Below are 18513 nucleotides of genomic sequence, written 5' to 3' on the forward strand. Positions count from 1 at the left end.
AGCAGCTCCCCCCGCCCCACCCTGGTCTTTTCCGGGGATATTTCCCATCCTACTTTTCCAGGTGAGTTAGTGGTGGTGGTGGTGGTGGTGGTGGTGGTGGTGTGTGTGTGTGTGTGTGTGTGTGTGTGTGTGTGTGTGTGTGTATGGTTTAATCAACCAAGGTCAAGCAGTATTAAATGGAAAATTCCAGAAATAAACAATTCTTCCGTTTTTAATGGTGCTGCATTCTGAGTGTTGTTAAGAGATCTCAGTCTGTCATGCGTTGTGCTGGAGGGCATGAATCACCACAGTCCAGTGTGTTCACACTCTCAGCTTTTGCTACCCTGAGTGGTCACGTGGTACCTGCCGTAGTCACGTGGCAGGGTAAGCCAAGCAGCAGCCATGGAAATCTTCAAGTAACCTCAGTCAGTCCCTTTTTTGACTTTTGGTTCTTACATGTTTAGTGGATTCCTAAAAGTTTTATTTACTGTTGAAAATAACTGAGGTGGCCAGTGAGATGGAGGAACGGGACAGGAGGTACTTGCTGTGCAAGCCAGAGAACCTGAGTCCTAGTCACTAAAGCCATGGAAGAGTGGCCTGGTTTGTTTCCCAGCAGAGGGACTGACACAAAGTAGCTCACAAGTATGATAATTCTTTCCCGTGGAAGGAGGTGTCAGTGGGTGGCGGAGTTGGGACTGGATTTGTTTTTACTTGATAAAAGTTCATTACAATTTTATTTCAATACTTTGGGTCTTCATCCTCTATACTAATGAGCTATGATTTGCATTGGGCTCCCTTGGTTTCTTTGTTTGGTTTTTCTGTTTTGTTATTCTCAAGACAGGGTATAGCTGTCCTAGGACTCACTCGGTAGATCAGGCTGGCCTGGAACTCAGAGATCCTCCTGATTCTGCCTTCAGAGCGTAGGGATTAAAGGCATGTGATACTACTGCCCTGGCTTTTTGTTTTGTTTTGTTGGGCTGGGGGAGGGAGTGTTTTTTTCAGAGAGGACAGGATCACTCTGGCCTAGTGTTGGGGAAGTCTTATGTCAATAAAGCACTGTTGAGCCAATAGGAATCTAGATAGGTGGGACTAAGAGTCCAGGAGGACTCTGGGAAGGAGAAACACAAGAGAGTTCGAGATGTAACCGCCATGGGGTAGGAAGCCCGGAACTATTCTCCGGTAAGAGAAATACTTAGGTTAACAATTATGGGGTAATTACTTAAGTTAGAGCAAGCCAGTAAGAAACAAGCAAGGCCAACAGCTTCATAATTAATATAGCCTCCTGTGTGTTTATTTGGGACTGATGTGGCTCTAGAACCAGGCTGGCGGGAAGGCTTCTTCTCAAAGAAAAGGCTTCTCTTTACAGCCTAGAACTCCATATGTTGAGGATGACATGGAGTTAGGACGGTCCTCTACCTCTCCCTGCAGCACCAAGACAAATTATGTTTTAAGTCTTGATAAATAACTTTAGATTATTTCATAAAGAATAAAACACTTTTTAAATATGTTGAACTAAGCATAGTGGCACATGCTTACCAAGACCATTAGCTGCATAGTGAGTTCGAGGCCAGCCTTGGGATACAAGAGGGCCTGGGAGGGTGGGGAAGAAAGGGAGAACTGAAGGACTGCATCATGGTTTCCACAGAGACAGGGACAAGAAACTGCACAAGTGGGCATTTCAGGGGCACTTCTTTCCTTGCCTGGGAGACCTCAGACTTTGCTCTCATTCACATTATCACGTTACCAAGGAGATGGACTTTAAAGACAGCCTGGTGTCCATAGTAACTGCATCTGCAAATGCCATCACAGCCACCTGCAGACAAAGTCACCAGGTAGTGATACCTTTCCAAATGATGCACGTAACCGAACATCTCATACACGTAAAATGTATTTAAAAATCTACCTGCTGCCGGGCACTGGTGGTGCACACCTTTAATCCCAGCAACCAGGAGGCAGAGGCAGAGGCAGAGGCAGAGGCAGAGGCAGAGGCAGAGGCAGAGGCAGAGGCAGAGGCAGAGGCAGAGGCAGAGGCAGAGGCAGAGGCAGAGGAGGCAGAGGCAGAGGAGGCAGAGGCAGAGGAGGCAGAGGCAGAGGCAGAGGCAGAGGGGCAGAGGCAGAGGCAGAGGCAGAGGCAGAGGCAGAGGCAGAGGCAGAGGCAGAGGCAGAGGCAGAGGCAGAGGCAGAGGCAGAGGCAGAGGCAGAGGCAGAGGCAGAGGCAGGCAGATCTCTGTGAGTTTGAGGCCAGCCTGGTCTACAGAGCGAGTGGCAGGATAGGCTCAAAAGCTACACAGAGAAACCCTTGTAACAACCCCCCCCCCCAAAAAACAAAAACAAACAAAAAACTACCTAGTTTTATTCACAATTTTGCCTAATGAAAAGCAGCTTACTTTTATTGTTTTTTTAGATTTTTCATGTGTTTAAAATTTTTGTTTGTGGGTGTGGGTGTGCCACAGTGTGAGTGTAGTGTTTAGAAGGCACCTTTGTGGACTTGGCTCTCTTCTTCCACCTTTCTGTAGGGCCCAGGGATTGAAACTGGATTATCAGACTCAGAGGTCAGAAGAGAGCATCAGATCCCTTGGAAATGCAGTTGTGAGCCACCACGTGGGGGCTGGGAATTGAACCCAGGTCCTCTGCAAGAGTAATAACAGCTGAGCCTTCTCTCTAGACCCACTCAGCCCATTTTTAAGTGAGCTGTAACTTTAAGAATTCTTCATAGGGACTGGAAAGATAGCTCAGCAATTAAGAGCAGCAACTGTTTATTCAAGGTACCTGGGTTCAATACCCAGTACCACATGACAGCTCAAAACTATAACTCCAGTTCCAGGGTATCTGACACTATCATACAGACATACACACTGGCAAAAGACCAATGCATATAAAATAAAAATAAATTTTTTAAAATTTCTTCATATATTCCTTATCACACATATAATTTCTAATGCCATCTGTAGCATACTCTTTGCACTTTTTTGGTGACATAGGTTTCTTATTTGGATGAAATCCAAAGAGAGGCAATGAAGCCTTTTCCCCCGCCTCTTGCTGCGTATGGTCTTTGTATCACATCTAGGAAGATGTTGCCAAATTCAATGCCTTAAAGAGTAATTTCTGGGCCTGGAGAGATGGCTCAGAGGTTAAGAACACTGGCTGCACTTCCAGAGGTTCTGAGTTTGATTCCCAGCAACCACATGGTGGCTCACATCCATCTATGATGAGATCTGGTGCCCTCTTCTGGTGTGCAGACATACACGCCAGCAGAACACTGTATACACATAGTAAGTAAATAAATCTTTTTTTAAAAAAAGATCATTTCTGAGCCAAGTGGTGGTGGAGCATGCCTTTAATCCCAGCACTTTGGAGGCAAAGGGAGCTCTGTGAGTTTGAGGCCAGCCTGGTCTACAAAGCTACACAGAGAAACACTGTCTCAAAAAACCAAAACCAACCAAACAGAAAGAATCATTTCTGTGTTCCTCATAAGCTCATTTTCATCATTATTTTCATTTTATGATTATGGGTGTTTTGCCTGTATGTGTGTCTGTGTACTGTGTGCACGCTGTGCCTACAGAGGCCAGAAGAGGCAGTAGATCCCCTGGAAGTGTAGTCATAGATGGTTGTGAGCTGCTCTATGGGTGTTGCGAACTAAACTGGGGTCCTCTGAAGAGCAGCCAGTGCTATCAACCACTAAACCCTCTCTCTAATCCATTGCATGAGTTTAGAGCTTTAGCTATTACATTTAGTTCTATGATCCATTGTGAATAAATTTTATGAATAGTGCAAAAGCAACTTTATTTAAAAAAATAGTTATAAGGTTGCGTCACTGTCTGACTTAAATTTTTCTTTTACATTTAACATTCCTTAGCATCTTTTGAAAATCAGTTGGCCATAAGTTTAACATGTTTTTTAGAATTGTAGTCATTTTGTTCCATTTATCTAGATGTCAGTCATTGAGCTAGCCCCGTTATGTCCTGGTTACTTATAGCATTATTGTGAGTTTTAATATCTATAAATTTCAAGCCTGTGTCTGTTTGCATTATTCTAAGACCTGGTGTTGCTATGTAGCACTGGCTGACTTTCAACTCATGATCCTCTTGACTCTGGCTCCCATAGGATGTATTACCACATCCAAGCTGTATATCTGCCACTTTTAATTTTAGGCATACTTAATTTCCTCGATTTCAGTTGTCTTATTCTGTTCAATAATGATATAAAAATACATCGTTGAAGTTATAAAAAGAATATGTTCTCACATGGTAGAGAGAAATGTATTGGTCTGAAGTCACAGAAGGAAGTAGTCGCCATTATCATATTTTAACTCATTGAATCCACCAAGGACAGCTTGCCTTAAAGAACACACTTCTGCCGGTCAGTAAGGGACAGCTCTTCTTAAAGCCAGCCACTGGGGAAACACTCACTCTATATGAGGTTGTAGAGAACAGATTCCCTTGTCAAAAAATTCGGGAAATTGTTGCTATGTTATCTCCTTCTTGGAGGTTCCCTGTGCCTCTGTCTCAGGTCTGGTTTCCTGAGAAAGACTGGGATAAATAGATGCCTTTGCACAGGTGGGGTGCTAGGCAGCGTGCCCTTTGAAACACCTACTGTGCGTGTTTGCAGGACAAGCACTGTGTGCTTCAAACCCCGGAGTGCTCCTGGGCAGGAGAGCCACGAGGTCAATACGCTTGCCAAGGAGACTCCAGCTGACCCCACAAAAGGCTCCGGAGCCTTTCAGAGTTGCCCTGCACTGAGCCAAGAGGGATCCTATTTCTGTCGCGACACAGGCTGTGCCAGGTATGAGAGGCAGAAGCATGGGCAGTAATGCTTCATTCTGCCAGGACAGCTCTCAGAAATGGATAGAGTTTTAATGAATTGTCATCAAGCAATTATGTCCATCCTTCAACTGGGAGAGTGAATAACCCGCTGGGGCGGGATGGAGGGAGGGGCGCGGGCTTGTACAGAAGAGCACTAGTGAGAAACACTTTGGGTTCGCCATGGTTTAATCTGAATTAATTTTGGTTTTGTACATTTAGAAACTTAGAAACCTTTTTCTGCTGTTATACAGGGTTGTGACCCAAGGCTTAAGAGCTGTAACCTAGCCCCATTCCTTCCCCAGAGATTGGATGACTGAAATGTCCAGTTTTCTAACCGTGCCTGGCCTGCCCCTGACACCTGTCAGAATACATTCAGGCAGGCACCTGGCCAGACCAGGTGCAAAGGAACCCTTTAAAAGAAAGACTTGAGCTGGGCGTTGGTGGCGCACGCCTTTCATCCCAGCACTTGGGAGGCAGAGGCAGGCGGATCTCTGTGAGTTCGAGGCTGGGCTGGACCGACAGCCTCCAAAACAATACAGAGAAACCCTGTCTCGTAAAAACCAAAAAAAAAAAAAAAAAAAAAGACTTGAGCTCTTTCTTTCTTTTTTTAAAGGTTTTTGAGACAGGGCTTCTCTGTATTTTGGAGGCTGTCCTGGAACTCGCTCTGTAGACTAGGCTGGTCTCGAACTCACAGAGATCCGCCTGCCGCTGCCTCTTGAGTGCTGGGATTAAAGGCGTGCGCCACCACCGCTGGGCATTGAGCTCTCTTTCCGGCTCCTCTCTTCCCAGCTCTTTCTGCTTTCTCTTTCCACTTTCTTTCCCTATCTTTCCTGCTGTTCCCCTGGGGCAGACAGGACTTTTCCTGTCTCCCTCTGATCTTCTGTCCTATCTCTGTCTCTTTGTTTCTTTATCTCTTTCTCCCCCACCCCCACCCCACTTGCCTTTCCTGCCTTGGAATCCTCCAAGGTCCCACTCAAGCTTTATCATAACAGTGTCTGTTCTTTCTCCTAACCGGCCTGAATCATTGTGTTCCTCCCCAAAGGCAGAGGTCACTTCATTAACACAACTAAGACAGTCCCTTCCTACCACTCAGGAAACTCCAAAGGCTTTTGAAATACAGGGCAGAATTGGAAACCAAAATCCAAATAATATTCCTTATTATCCTCTAAATTCTCCAGCTCATTATCATGCTAATTTTCTGAGCTATTTTGTGTTGTCTTTTTTTAAATGATTTGCTTGTTTTACCTGTTAACTACTCCTTCATGTGACCCCCAAACCCCATTTTATGGCCCCTACTTCCTCCTAGATACACAAATTCCACCTTGAAAGGACACTTCCTCTATTTCTCTTCACTCCTGAATGTCCGGATCTGGGTTACAGGGCGGACCACCTGATTTGTATGTTTTATGGTGTTCCTCGCTTCAGTGTATTAAGAATCCCAAGGCAGCCAGGCCTGGGTCCTGCAGGTGCAGATCAAAAGCCCGGAAAGCCAGGTCTTGCAATGTAATTGCTCCAGTCTTGTCTTGGCTCAGAATTCAGAAGGGCACGGAGCCAGGCTCACTGGTTACCATTCTTTCCTTCCCCCTGGGCCCTCCCATATAACACGTCACACACAGCTTTTGGAATCTTCTCACTCCAGCTTGTCTACACCTCCATATCTCTGTGCTAGCCTCCCTAGCACGGGCTGTCATCACCTCTCACCCAGAAGATTGCCTCCACCCCTCTGCCTTCTATCTGGCTCCTTGTAAAGGCAGGGGATGGCTTCTAAATGCCAATCCCATAGTCATTCCTCCTGCCCGTCCCCAGGGGCCCCTTTGCCCTTGTGAACAGCACCCATCCACCCAGGTGTCCTTGGGGGTAAAGTTCGAATACCTTCACAAAACATGGCCCATAAGGCATCCTGCTTACTTTTCTCTTCCCAGCTCTTCACTGGGATCCTTCCCATCCTGGTGGCCAGAGTGTCTCCTCTGTCCTTGTGTACTAGAAGCTAAGGCTCTTAAGTACAGGGACAGACCTGTTAACACAAATCCAGGGCAGGCAGGATGAGTAGAATTTGTGGGAAATAGGAGCAGTTGTGCAGAGGACCTGAACCGGCTGGGGTGGTGTGACCACAGCGGGGCAGGAGAGAGGGTAACTCCTGAAACCAGTCTGCCGGGATGCTCGGTTTCACCTCAGTCTCTGTAGAATAGAGACAATAGTAACGCGCCTTGGTGCCTTGCTTACCTTAAGGACCAAATGAGTCTTGGACAAAAACACACGGAAATCTGGTGGGCAGCAGCAAGCATTGTGGAATCATCGCCAGCAGAGTTCCAGGTACTTCCTGCCCTCCTTCCCTCAAGCTCCAGGCATCCGTTACATGACAAGTAGGGCTTACAAAAGACTACGTATTGGTCTCCCCCTGATACTCAAATTTGTCTGCTACTCCATCTCCTGAAAGACTGCAAACTCTCTTAGAGAACCTGATAGTCCCAGAACACCACAGCAGTCTGCTAGGCACAAGTCATTGCTGTCTGTAGGGGAGCATCATAACTTGGATCTAACACCTTACAATCTGAGCAAACAGTAGAAACACAAGCAGCCTGGGCTGTGCTGTTCTGGGGGATGTCTAGGAAAGGGTCTTGCACCGAAGCCTGGGCCCATGCTGTATCCAGGCATGTACAAGGCTTAAAGTATAAAGGCTTGAAGCTTGATGCTACTGAGGACTGTGCCCTCTGTAATTCCAATTCTTGCATTTCTTTTTAAAATTCTGTCTGCAGCTGACAGTGGTGGCGCACGCCTTTGATCCTAGCACTCTAGAGGCAGAGGCAGGTGGATTTCTTTGAGTTCAAGGACAGGCTGGTTTACATAGTAGATCCCAGGACAGCCATAGCTACACAGTGAGACCCTGTCTCAAAATAAATAAATAGATTCTTTCTGCTGCTGGACCTGGTGGTGCTTGCTTAGGACCCCAGCATGCTTGGGGTGAAAGCAGAAGGATGGAGGGTCTAAACAAGGTCAGCCTGGGTTACATGAGACCCTATCCTAAACAAAAAACTGCACTATATACATTTTGTGATGGAAACTATACATTAACTTCATTTGTTGTCTGTCCCAAGGCAGGGTTTCTCTGTGTTGCTCTGGCTATCCTGGAACTCTGTAGACCAGGCTGTCTCGAACTCACAGAGATGTGCCTGCCTCTGCTTCCTAGTGCTGGGATTAAAGATGCGCACCACTACTGCCTAACCATTCATTGTCCTTCTACACTGTACATTTACTTCTATACAGATAGAACTACCTGTCTTCTAGATAAATTTTTTCTAGGAGTAAGCTGGGCATGGCAGTACATAACCCCAGCTACACAGACACCCTGTCTCAAAAGATAAACATATATTTAATATACTTTATATATTTATGTAATTATATACTTGTATAATATATTTATGCATATATTTATTATAAATCATATACTTATATTTATATATTATATTGTATTAATTATATTTAGGTATATTTATCATATATATATTTATATATGTATACATATTATATATCACATGTACTATTTATCATATATTATGTATTTATTATATTTATATAATTATCTTTGCTATATTATATATTTATTATATGTAATTATCATGTTTAACTATATATTATATATTTATGTTCATTATAGAACATATTATATATATTACAACTGCACTACAGTTACTTCTGCATTTTTCACAGTTTTTCAAAAGATTACTTTTATTTTGATTTGTGTATGTGTGTGTGCAGGTGCCCAAAGAGGCCAGAGGGCATGGGCTCTTCTAGAGCTCAAGCTACAAGCATCTGGGTCCTGAGAACCCAAGTCAGGCATTCTCTGCCAGAGCGTCAATGCTCTTAGCTGCTGAGCAACCTCTCAAGCTCCATCCTCCTCCCTCCATTTTCCATGAGTTTAAAGTAACTCGGTCAAAACTTGTGAGCATGTCATCTCAACACTCAGGAGCTTGGAAAAGGATTGCTGTAAACTTAAGAGTAGCCAGAACTTAGTGAGTTCTAGGCCACCCTGGGCTGTCTCAAAATATAAGTAAAATAAATCTAACTTATTGGGCAATATACTTAAAGAGTAATTATGAAACGCAGAATTCCACGTCCTACAATACCAGGCATAATTATCTAAAGGCATAAGGCATCTTGGCAGGTTGGAGCCAAGGGGCGCCACAAAGTCACACCATGCAACAGAGCTCCTTTGGGAGGTTTATTGGCTGGGGGAGGATGCAGAGAACCCTCTGAGAGAGAGGCCAGGACCTGGCCAAATAGGTGTGAACTGTCCCAGAACCCCTGGAGTAGGACAGTCCAGATGAAATCCAAAATGTTTTGTGGCTCGGTTGTGGGGGGGATAGAGAAGGCGACCTTGAGGTCCAAGACTGAAGTGGGATCATTGCAGAACTGATAAGCCGGACTCTGGGTTTGGGTGAGGTACCCAGCAGGATCCTATAATTGAATGACGATGGGCCAGTGTTATTTAACAACAGAGGGATTTGGGGTATCCCAGACTTGGGAATCTACCTGGGAGGCTGGCAAAGGAAATGACATGTTACAACTTGTAGGTTGGGTGTCTAGGAGGAGGAAGGGGGTTTCTGGTGAGTTTGGGGTCAGAGAAATTGGGGGAGTAAGGGGAACAGAGGCTCCCACTGGCTAGTAATGGGACAAGACAGGTTGGCACTACCATGGGGAATGAGTGAAATATCCCTGAAAATACAGTTGAGTGATAGGGTCTGGTGAGGTTGGAAACGCTGTCCTCCTACCCCCACAATAGGGAAACGAGGAGAGATGGGTCCCCAAAATCCCATCGGAACCAAGTAAGTGGTCCCGGTGTCCAGGAGGAAGAATACAGAAGAATAGCGACTCCCCAGGGCTCTTCCCTGTCAGATATGACAGTGGTCAGACCAAGGGAACACAGGCCCCTCAGTCATCCATGACCAAAGGTTGGCTGGAGGGCAGTCTGAGTCTGATGTCCCCATGTTGTGAGGGAGATGGGGTCAGTCAACAGCTCTTGATGGCACACTTTGATCATGGACAGGGTTTGGACTAGATTGGTATACTTTAAGAGGGCCTTTGTGAGGAGTTCCAGGAATAAGGCTTAATGTTTGTCCTAGATGACCTCTTGGAGTTTCTCATAGTTTACTAGTTTATGGACAACCTTACAGAGACCAATGAGGAGGCAAGTTGTAAACTGATCTCTAGCTAGAATGCCACGTGAGGTGTTGTAGTCACATTGGGGATGCCGCTTGGAGATGCCTCAGCCCTGACTGGGCATGCTGGGTTCCTTGACATGTGCTCTAGTCTGTTCCCAAATTTGCCTGTGTTCTTCGGGAAGTAGGTTGTTAAAATGTCATGGAAGATAAGACAACAGGACTGGATGATATATTGGAATTCTTTAATGAAATAAGTGTAATTAGACATATAAGACCCCAGTTTGTCTGTTTTCTATTAGAGAGAGTTCACTTAATGAAAAGACGACATGTACCTTAACCAGGGGGCCCATCCCCGGCAACCTTTGGCAAAGGGAGAACCGTGGCTGGGTTAAGCTGGATAGGCGAGAGATGCGGGGACGTGGGGGGGGAGGCGTAGAGGGTGTCTCACAAAAGAGGAGTGAGTAGCATAGGGGCTGAAGGCTACTGGAGTGAATATGGGAGCCAGGATGGAATGGTTACAATAGCCTGTCCCTCAAGGGCTAAAAGCCCAAGCAAGACTCTGTCACCTGGTCCAGAGCTTGCGAACAAAGCAAGAGGACAAAGACATTGCTCAAAAGGATATGTCTCATGAAAAGTGGCCAGAGGTGGGCGTTGGCGAAGCGGGTCAGCCATAGCCTTAAAGACTGTGACTGAGTATCCCTCTGCCTCCAAGAACACCAGAGGGATGCCGGACACACAAGGGTCACTCCAGGAACCCAGAGAAGCATTTACGAGACCGGGACATGGGGAACTTACCAACCATTGCCAGTATTGGGTGAAGTGCCCAGCAATTGGTTAGTTGGAAAGTGAGCCTGTTGCTGCAGGTCCCGTAGTGCCTCAGACTGCCAGGGGACAGAAGAAGAGCCAGCCAGAGTCACGAGACACCAATGTAATGATTTAACAGCATAAGGTACCTTGGCAGATTGGAGCCAAGGGGCGCCACAAAGTCACACCATGCAACAGAGTTAATCTGAGAGGCATCCTCCACGTGAGAGCATCAGGAAGAGAAAGAGGGGACAGAAGGACTTGCTTTTGTCTGGGAACATGGCTCATGTGCATAGGAAGGGTGGCGGCTGTGGTCGTTGTGTCACAACTGGCTGCCATTGATGACGTGTCTTGCTAGGTCCTTGAGAACGGGGTCAGTGTAAGTGTCTGAATGCTAATGCCGAGATATACATGCTGCTTCTTTCAAACCATCATGCCAAATGACAAGGGAAAATGTATGCCTTTTCAAGATATGCATGCATACACTAAATGCTAAAACATCCATATATGCTATACAAGATGTAAAATAGAAATTATTTCTATATATGTTTATGTAACCTCATCAGTTCATATGCCCATGCCATATCTGAATATCGACAGATAACTAAGAAGCATGATGTGACAAGTGCATTGCACCATGCTCTTGTCACCTAAGAAGAACTCATGTCTGGATACCTGGACATGGAGGAAAGCTTCAGATCTTTTCAGACCACCTCCTGACCTGTGTAAGGACTCAGACATTATGCTGGCCTGCCCCTATCACCTGGCAGATTGCATTCAGGCAGTACCCTGGTCATTCAGGGTTCCGTGACTGCTAGTCTGCACGCAGGTGCAAAGGACCCCTTTAAAAGAAAGACCCCTGCCTTCTTACATTCCTCTCTTTCTCTCTCCTCTTTCCCGCTGTTCCCCTGGGGCAAACAGGACTTTTCCTGTCTCCCTCTTCTCTCTGTCCTCTCTCTGTGTCTCTTTAGCTCTTTTCTCTTTCCTTCCCCCACCCCCTGTTCCTTTCTAATAAAGCTTCTCATTAAGCTCTGTCTGCTTGGCATGTTAGTCCGCCTCAGTCACCCTCACCTGGCATGGAATCCTCCACGGTCCCCCTCAGGCTTTACCATAGCAACCTGTGCCCAGATAAATGAAAAGAAGGACATGTTTCCACCAGGCCAATGGAGGCAAGGTACAGTACTGGTGAATTTGGGGAATGGACTTCACTGAAGTCAAGCCAGGTCTGTATAGCTACAGATATCTACTGGCCTTTGTGGATAACGTCACAGGCTGGGTAGAGCCCTTTCTATCGGGAACGGAAATGGTCCATGTGGCAGATAAGAAATTAATAATGAAAATTATTCCCAGGTTTGGCCTCCCCATATCTCTGGGGTCCGGCAATGGCCTGGCCTTCATGGCCAAGTTATCTCAGTTGCTCTCTAAGACTCTTAACATAATTAGGAAACTTCATTCTATAGCTCATTCGGAGAGCTCAGGAAAAATAAAAGGAGTAGAACTTTAAAGGAGATTTTAACTGAATATACTCTTGGAACTGGTGGTCACTGGGTTGGTCTCTCACCTTAAGCCTTTCCCAGAGTCCAGTGTGCAGCCTACTGAGAAAAGTTCGCCCTGTAGTTTCTGCTCAGTAACCCAGACTGTCCATTTCCAGGGTTCCCCCAGTTCGTGTTTTCTTTATTTCTTCTAATTCCATTTTCAGGTCTTGAACGTTTCCTTCACCTGTTTGTTTGCTTTTTCTTGTCTTTCTTGGCATTCTTTAAGGGATTTATTGACTTCCTCCAATTTTTGGTTTGTCTTTTCCTCAATTCCTTTAAAGGACCATTTTTTTTTTCGTTTCTTCTTTAAGGACCTGTATCATCTTCATAAAGTTATTTTTAAGGTTGTTTTCTTGCCTTCAGCTGTGTTGGATTGTTCAGGGGTCTGGTGGTGCCATATTGCCCTTTCTGTTATCGATTGTGTTCTTATCCTGGTGTTGGTTCCTATGTTTGTTTTTCTTGGATGAGTGTTTTGTTCCTTGGTTTCTCCTCTGGTCCTCTGGCCTAAGTGGTCGAGGGTTCTGGTGATCACTGAGTCTTCAGGTCCAGTAGGGAGTCTTCACTGAGGTTTGGGGGCTACAGAACATCTGGGGTTCTGGGTACCTGCTTGGCCTCTGTGGTTCTGGGTACCCGTGTGGCCTCTGGGGTTCTGGGTACCTACTTGGCCTCTGGGGTTCTGGGTACCCGTGTGGCCTCTGGGGTTCTGGGTACCTGCTTGGCCTCTGGGGTTCTGGGTACCTGCTTGGTCTCTGGAGTTCTGGGTACCTGTGTGGCCTCTGGGGTTCTGGGTACCTATGTCATCTCTGGGGTTCTGAGTACCTGTGTGGCATCTGGGGTTCTGGGTACCTATGTCATCTCTGGGGTTCTGGGTACCTGCTTGGCCTCTGGGGTTCTGGGTACCTACTTGGCCTCTGGGATTCTGAGTGCCTATGTGGCCTCTGGGATTCTGGGTACCTGCTTGGCCTCTGGGATTCTGAGTACCTGTGTGGCCTCTGGGGTTCTGGGTACCTGCTTGGTCTCTGGAGTTCTGGGTACCTGTGTGGCCTCTGGGGTTCTGGGTACCTGCTTGGCCTCTGGGGTTCTGGGTACCTGCTTGGCCTCTGGGGTTCTGGGTACCTGCTTGGTCTCTGGAGTTCTGGGTACCTGTGTGGCCTCTGGGGTTCTGGGTACCTGCTTGATCTCTGGGATTCTGGGTACCTGCTTGGTCTCTGGGGTTCTGGGTACCTGCTAGGCCTCTGGGGTTCTCGGTACCCGTGTGGCCTCTGGGGTTTCTAGTACTGCATGGCCTCCAGTGCAGCAGAAGTGTTCTACCAGGGCTGGGGGCCCTGGATGTGGCCTGACCTTCAGTAAAACTGAAGCTTCCGTAGTTGTAGGCTAGAACATGGATCTCGGGGAAGGGGTTGCAGTCTGGGGTTGTTGGGTAGATTTTATGGAGTGTCTTTTCTGTGGTCCCTAGATCCAGCCTGACCTCTGGTAACGCTGAAGTCTTCTTTGAAGTTGTAGACTGGGATGCCCTGACCAGCCAGGCACAATGGGGGTCGAGCCCACGGGAACTTGGAATGACGGAACAAGAGACAAGAGAAGGCAGCAGCAAGACAACATGGCTGATCAAGCTGCATTTATTGAGAGTTCTGTACAGGCTTAAATAGGGGAAATGAGGTAGGGGATGGGGCAGGAGACTGCAGGACAGTGAGGGAGGGGTTGTTGCCTAGTAACCAGGCCTCTGAAGGTGAGCAGGTAACAGGTGTTGGCAAGGTTAAAGGGTCACAGAGAGAGAGGGGGTTAAGTGATCTAATTGTGGAATGTTTCCTTCTTGCCATCGGCTATTTCCTGTGAGCCCAAGTTCTATTCTTTAAGGAGCTGGGGAGGGGATGGATGATTCTTAAAAAAGACTGACAGTATTTACAAGAGGTTCTAAATAACAATGATCGCTCCCAACACTGGGATATGAATATGCTCTTATTTTTTATTAAAAACTTGAATAACAACGGGTGGTGATGGCACACGCCTATAGTCCTAGCACGTGGGAGGCAGAGGCAGGTGGATCTCTTGAGTTGGAGGTCAGCCTGGTGTACATAATAAGTTCTAGGACAGCCAGGGCTATTCAGAGAAACCCTGTCTCAGAAAAAAAGAAAGGAAGAAAGAAAATAAAAAATTAAAAAGAATTGAAAGAAAGTAAATAACACTTAAAAATATAACACATATAAGAATATGGTAATATATTTTGATCCATTTATAATCTTACATGTTCTGGTTTTTTAACAAGGCCTTACTACATAGCATAGGCTAGACTGGAAGTGACCATGTAGCCTGAACTACCCTCAAATGCCCAAGTGCTGCTGGGCGTGGGCAGCGCACGTCTTTATTCCCAGCATTCAGGAAGCAGAGGCAGGCAGATCTCTCTGAGTTTGAGGCCAGCCTGGTCTACAGAGCAAGTTCCAGGACAGCCTCCAAAACAATACAGAGAAACCCTGTCTCGAAAAACCAAAAAAAAAAAAAAAAAAAAATGCCCAAGTGCTGGCATCACAGCTTTCACAGCTTTGCATAACCGTGTCCAGGTAGATTAATTCTTGACATCGGGCAAGTTAGTGTGTTTTAAAGCCAATTCTTCTAGATCGTATCACTATTTATTATATAAATAACATATACATAGCCAGGCGCTGGAGGCTCATGCCTTTAATCTCAGCACTCGGGAGGCAGAGACAGGCAGATATCTGTGAGTTTAAGGCCAGCCTAGTCTACAAAGCAAGTTCCAGGACAGGCTCCAAAGCTACACAGAGAAACCTTGTCTTGGAAAACCAAAATATAAAAAATAAATAAATAAAATGTAGACCCTTTCAAAAAAAACTTGATCAAGATTTTTGTAGAATTACATCAAAACTGTGTATCATTTTGGAGAGAACTAATGTTAACAATGCCAGCACTCAGGAGGCAGAAGCAGGTGGATCTCTGTGAGACCAGGGTGGTTACACAAAGAATCCCTGTCTCAAAAACAAATGAAAAAAATAGATAAATAAAAAGAATCTGAGTTTGGGTTTTATCCCAGCACTTGGAGGCAGAAGCAGGCAGATCTCTGAGTTCAAAGTCAGCCTGTGTACAGAGTGAATTCCTGGACAGCCTGGGCTACACAAAGAAACTCTCACTTGAAAAAAAAAAAAACAAAAAGAATCTGAGTTCTAGATGCCTAGAAAACACACACACACACACACACACACACACACACACACACACCCATAATCCTAGTGCTAGGGAGACAAGGGTAGGATCATCCCTACCCATGTAATCCGATCACTGATCTCCAGGTTCAGTGAGAGGCCATGTCTCAGAAAATACAACAGAGGCCCAGCAACATGGCTCAGCAGATGAGACTTCTTGTAAAGCACTTGTTTCCCAAACCTGAGAATCTAAGTTTGACCCCCAGACCCTTCAAGGGGAGAACCAACTTCACCAAACTGTCCTCTAATCTCTACATGTGTGTCATGTTACAGATGTGCCCACATGCCACTCATCATACCCATGCATGATATCAATAAATATAATTAAAAAGTAAACAACCGCATATAGTGGCATCTTTTGCTTATGTGGCAACTACCTTTGCCCATTGAGACATCTTGATTCCCCCTGCCCCTTCCTACAGTAAACCTTCTGTCTTCCATTGAGCAATTATGCAGGCTTAATCTGCTAGACAGTTAAATTGCTGGCGCAGCGAGCAATGGTTCTCACCTCCTTCCTAATGTGCGTACACCCTATTTCCCCAGTAGCTAACATCACTTCTGAAGTGAATGTGCCTACTTTTAAAAAACGCTCCCTTTTTGTGATACCTATGGGTGTTTATTACATCTCTCTGGGGTGTGTCTTATAGAGATATGAAAAGTATGGTTTTAAAAATCACATGACTTACAGTCATACAAAAGAATTTGTCTCAGGTTCACAATTCTTAATGAAGAGGAACACACAATGTATATACTTCCTAGGGGATCCACTCCATGGATAAGGTACATTAAGCACACAGTGCATGAAACACTAAAATTACTGAAGTGAAGTTGCTCAATTAAGAAAAGAAGCAAGCAAGCAGGTCCCTGTGGAATGTCGGGCTCATTAGGGCCTCCGGTATATCTGCATAGGCGTGGTTCTTGGAAGAAGACTGGCTTAAACACCACTGCGAAGGTCCACAACATCTCACAGGTCCTGTGATGCAGAGGAAGAGGTGGGGTTGGACGGTAACCTTCCGCAGCCTGATCTTTTGCATGCAAAATGACGGACAGCACATGCTCTCTCCAGTCTTTGGAAAAGCCATCATCAAGTATAACCTTTTCATATCCTAAGTATCCCGAGTAACAAGTCAAACAATTGAGCTTGGATGATTTTTAGCATCCAATAGTATAGAGGTCACTTACTTGCATGCATCTGATGGGTTGGGCACAGCATTCCTGGGATGTCTGAATGAGAATGGCCCCCATATGCTCATTGATTTGAATACTTAGTCATCAGAAAGTAGCACTACTCGAAAGAGAGTAGGAGGTGTGGCTTTGATGGAGGAAGTATGTCACTGAGGGTGGGCTTTGGGGTTTTAAAAGCTCAAGCCAGTTTTCTGCTGCCTGATGATCTGGATGTAGAACTCTGAGCTCCTTCTCCAGCACCAGATCGACTGCAGCCTCCATGCTATGACAATACCGGACTGAACCTCTGAAACTGTCAGCAAGCCCCAATTAAATGCTTTCCTTTGTAAGAGATGCTGTGATCATAGGGTCTCTTCACAGCATTAGAGCACTGACTGAGACAATTCCCAAGTGAAGGGAGAATTCAAATTCTCTATCACAGGGTCCTTCCTCATGCTTACTCTTAAACAAAACGTCAAAAGTGGAAAAGGCATTAGACAGCGACTATGAGAGCACCTGGGTTCTGAAAGCCCAGAGCACTGTGCACTGTTCTCTCTGCCCACCCTGTCCGCCTCTCTCGGTGAGAACTGTTGGGTCACTTCTGTGCACAGAATATTCCAGAAAATGCGGACACCTTCAGTTAGCATGCAGAGTACAGTTGTTACACCTCCTGAGACAAACGGTGGGGATTGGGCTTGGCCGAGAGCCCGGGTAAGGTGCAAAGCAGATGTGAATGCCCTCAGGGGCCTGGGTGTGTCCGTGCAGCAAGAGACAGCCAATCCCGTGCTGTGAGCTGGAGAGTGACAATGGGAGTAAAGGGTGGGGCCAGAGACAAAGGCAGACTGGGAAACTCTGCTATGTCTGAGGGTAAAGAGCCTCCTTGAAGGACAGGAAGTCACTTCCCTCTGGTTCTAATAGAGCAACGTTTTTTTTTTTTTTCTGCTCCAATCTATCTTTCCAGTCTTATTCCATACTACTGCTTTTGACAAACTCGGTTATGCTTAACAATTTTCCATAAAATTTCTGAATGTGAGATTTCCAATTATGTATACTTTGCCTCTGGCAAAGTACCAAATGCCTGCTGACCGTAAATGTCGGTTCTCTACTTGATCCACACAACATGAGATTGACTGAATTTTGTATACAGATTATTATTATTATGACTATTAATGTGTGGTGTGTGTGTGTGTGTGTGTTTGGTGTGTGATAATGCATGTATTGAGATCAGAGGACAAACCCTGCTTGTGGCTACTCCAGTTCAAAGCCATCAAAGAATGGTGCAATCCTGAAATCCCAGCACTTGGGAAATACAGAAGGTTTGGGGGATTAAGGTCATTCTAGGGAGTTGGGGGTCAGTCTGGGCTGCATGAAACCCTATCTCAGAAAAAAAATCTTATTTTTTCCCCTAAAAAAAAATCACAGGTTTCCTAGAGCAACCTATATTCCTTCAAAAACTTCTGGAACAGTAATGGGAACCATAGTTGTAAGTAAGCCTAAAGGGTTGTGCTAGTATCATGGAAAGACAATGGTCCCTGTTTGGTTAGGGTTTATATTGTGAAGAGACACCATAACCACAGCAACTCTATTTTTAAAATACTTTATTTATTTAACTTTATCTTACATGCATTGGTGTGAAGCTAGAGTTACAGACAGTTGTGAGCTGCCATGAATTGAACCTGGGTCCTCATGAAAAACAGTCAGTGCTCTTAAGCTCTGAGGCATCTCTCCAGTCCACTAGCACAGCAATTCTAGTAAGGAAAAGCATTTACTTGGGGCTATCTTACAGTTCATAGGTTTAGTTCATTATCATCATGGAGGGAAGCCTGGCAGCATGCAGGCAGACAGGGTGCTGGAT

At 45.7% G+C, this 18513-nt stretch overlaps 1 long non-coding RNA gene across 1 annotated transcript in view; it reads left to right on the forward strand.

Moving 5' to 3' along the window:
- Positions 1 to 1117: 1117 nt before the first annotated feature.
- Positions 1118 to 18513, forward strand: part of LOC121133194 — a 24595-nt gene continuing 7199 nt past the window's right edge. The window contains exons 1-2 of the long non-coding RNA XR_005869974.1: positions 1118 to 1158; positions 4588 to 4761. This is a non-coding gene — a long non-coding RNA (uncharacterized LOC121133194). The remainder of the gene's footprint in view (positions 1159 to 4587; positions 4762 to 18513) is intronic.

This window comes from Mesocricetus auratus, unplaced genomic scaffold (assembly GCF_017639785.1).
Source record: "Mesocricetus auratus isolate SY011 unplaced genomic scaffold, BCM_Maur_2.0 Super-Scaffold_100020, whole genome shotgun sequence".
Classification (NCBI taxonomy): Eukaryota; Metazoa; Chordata; class Mammalia; order Rodentia; family Cricetidae; genus Mesocricetus; species Mesocricetus auratus.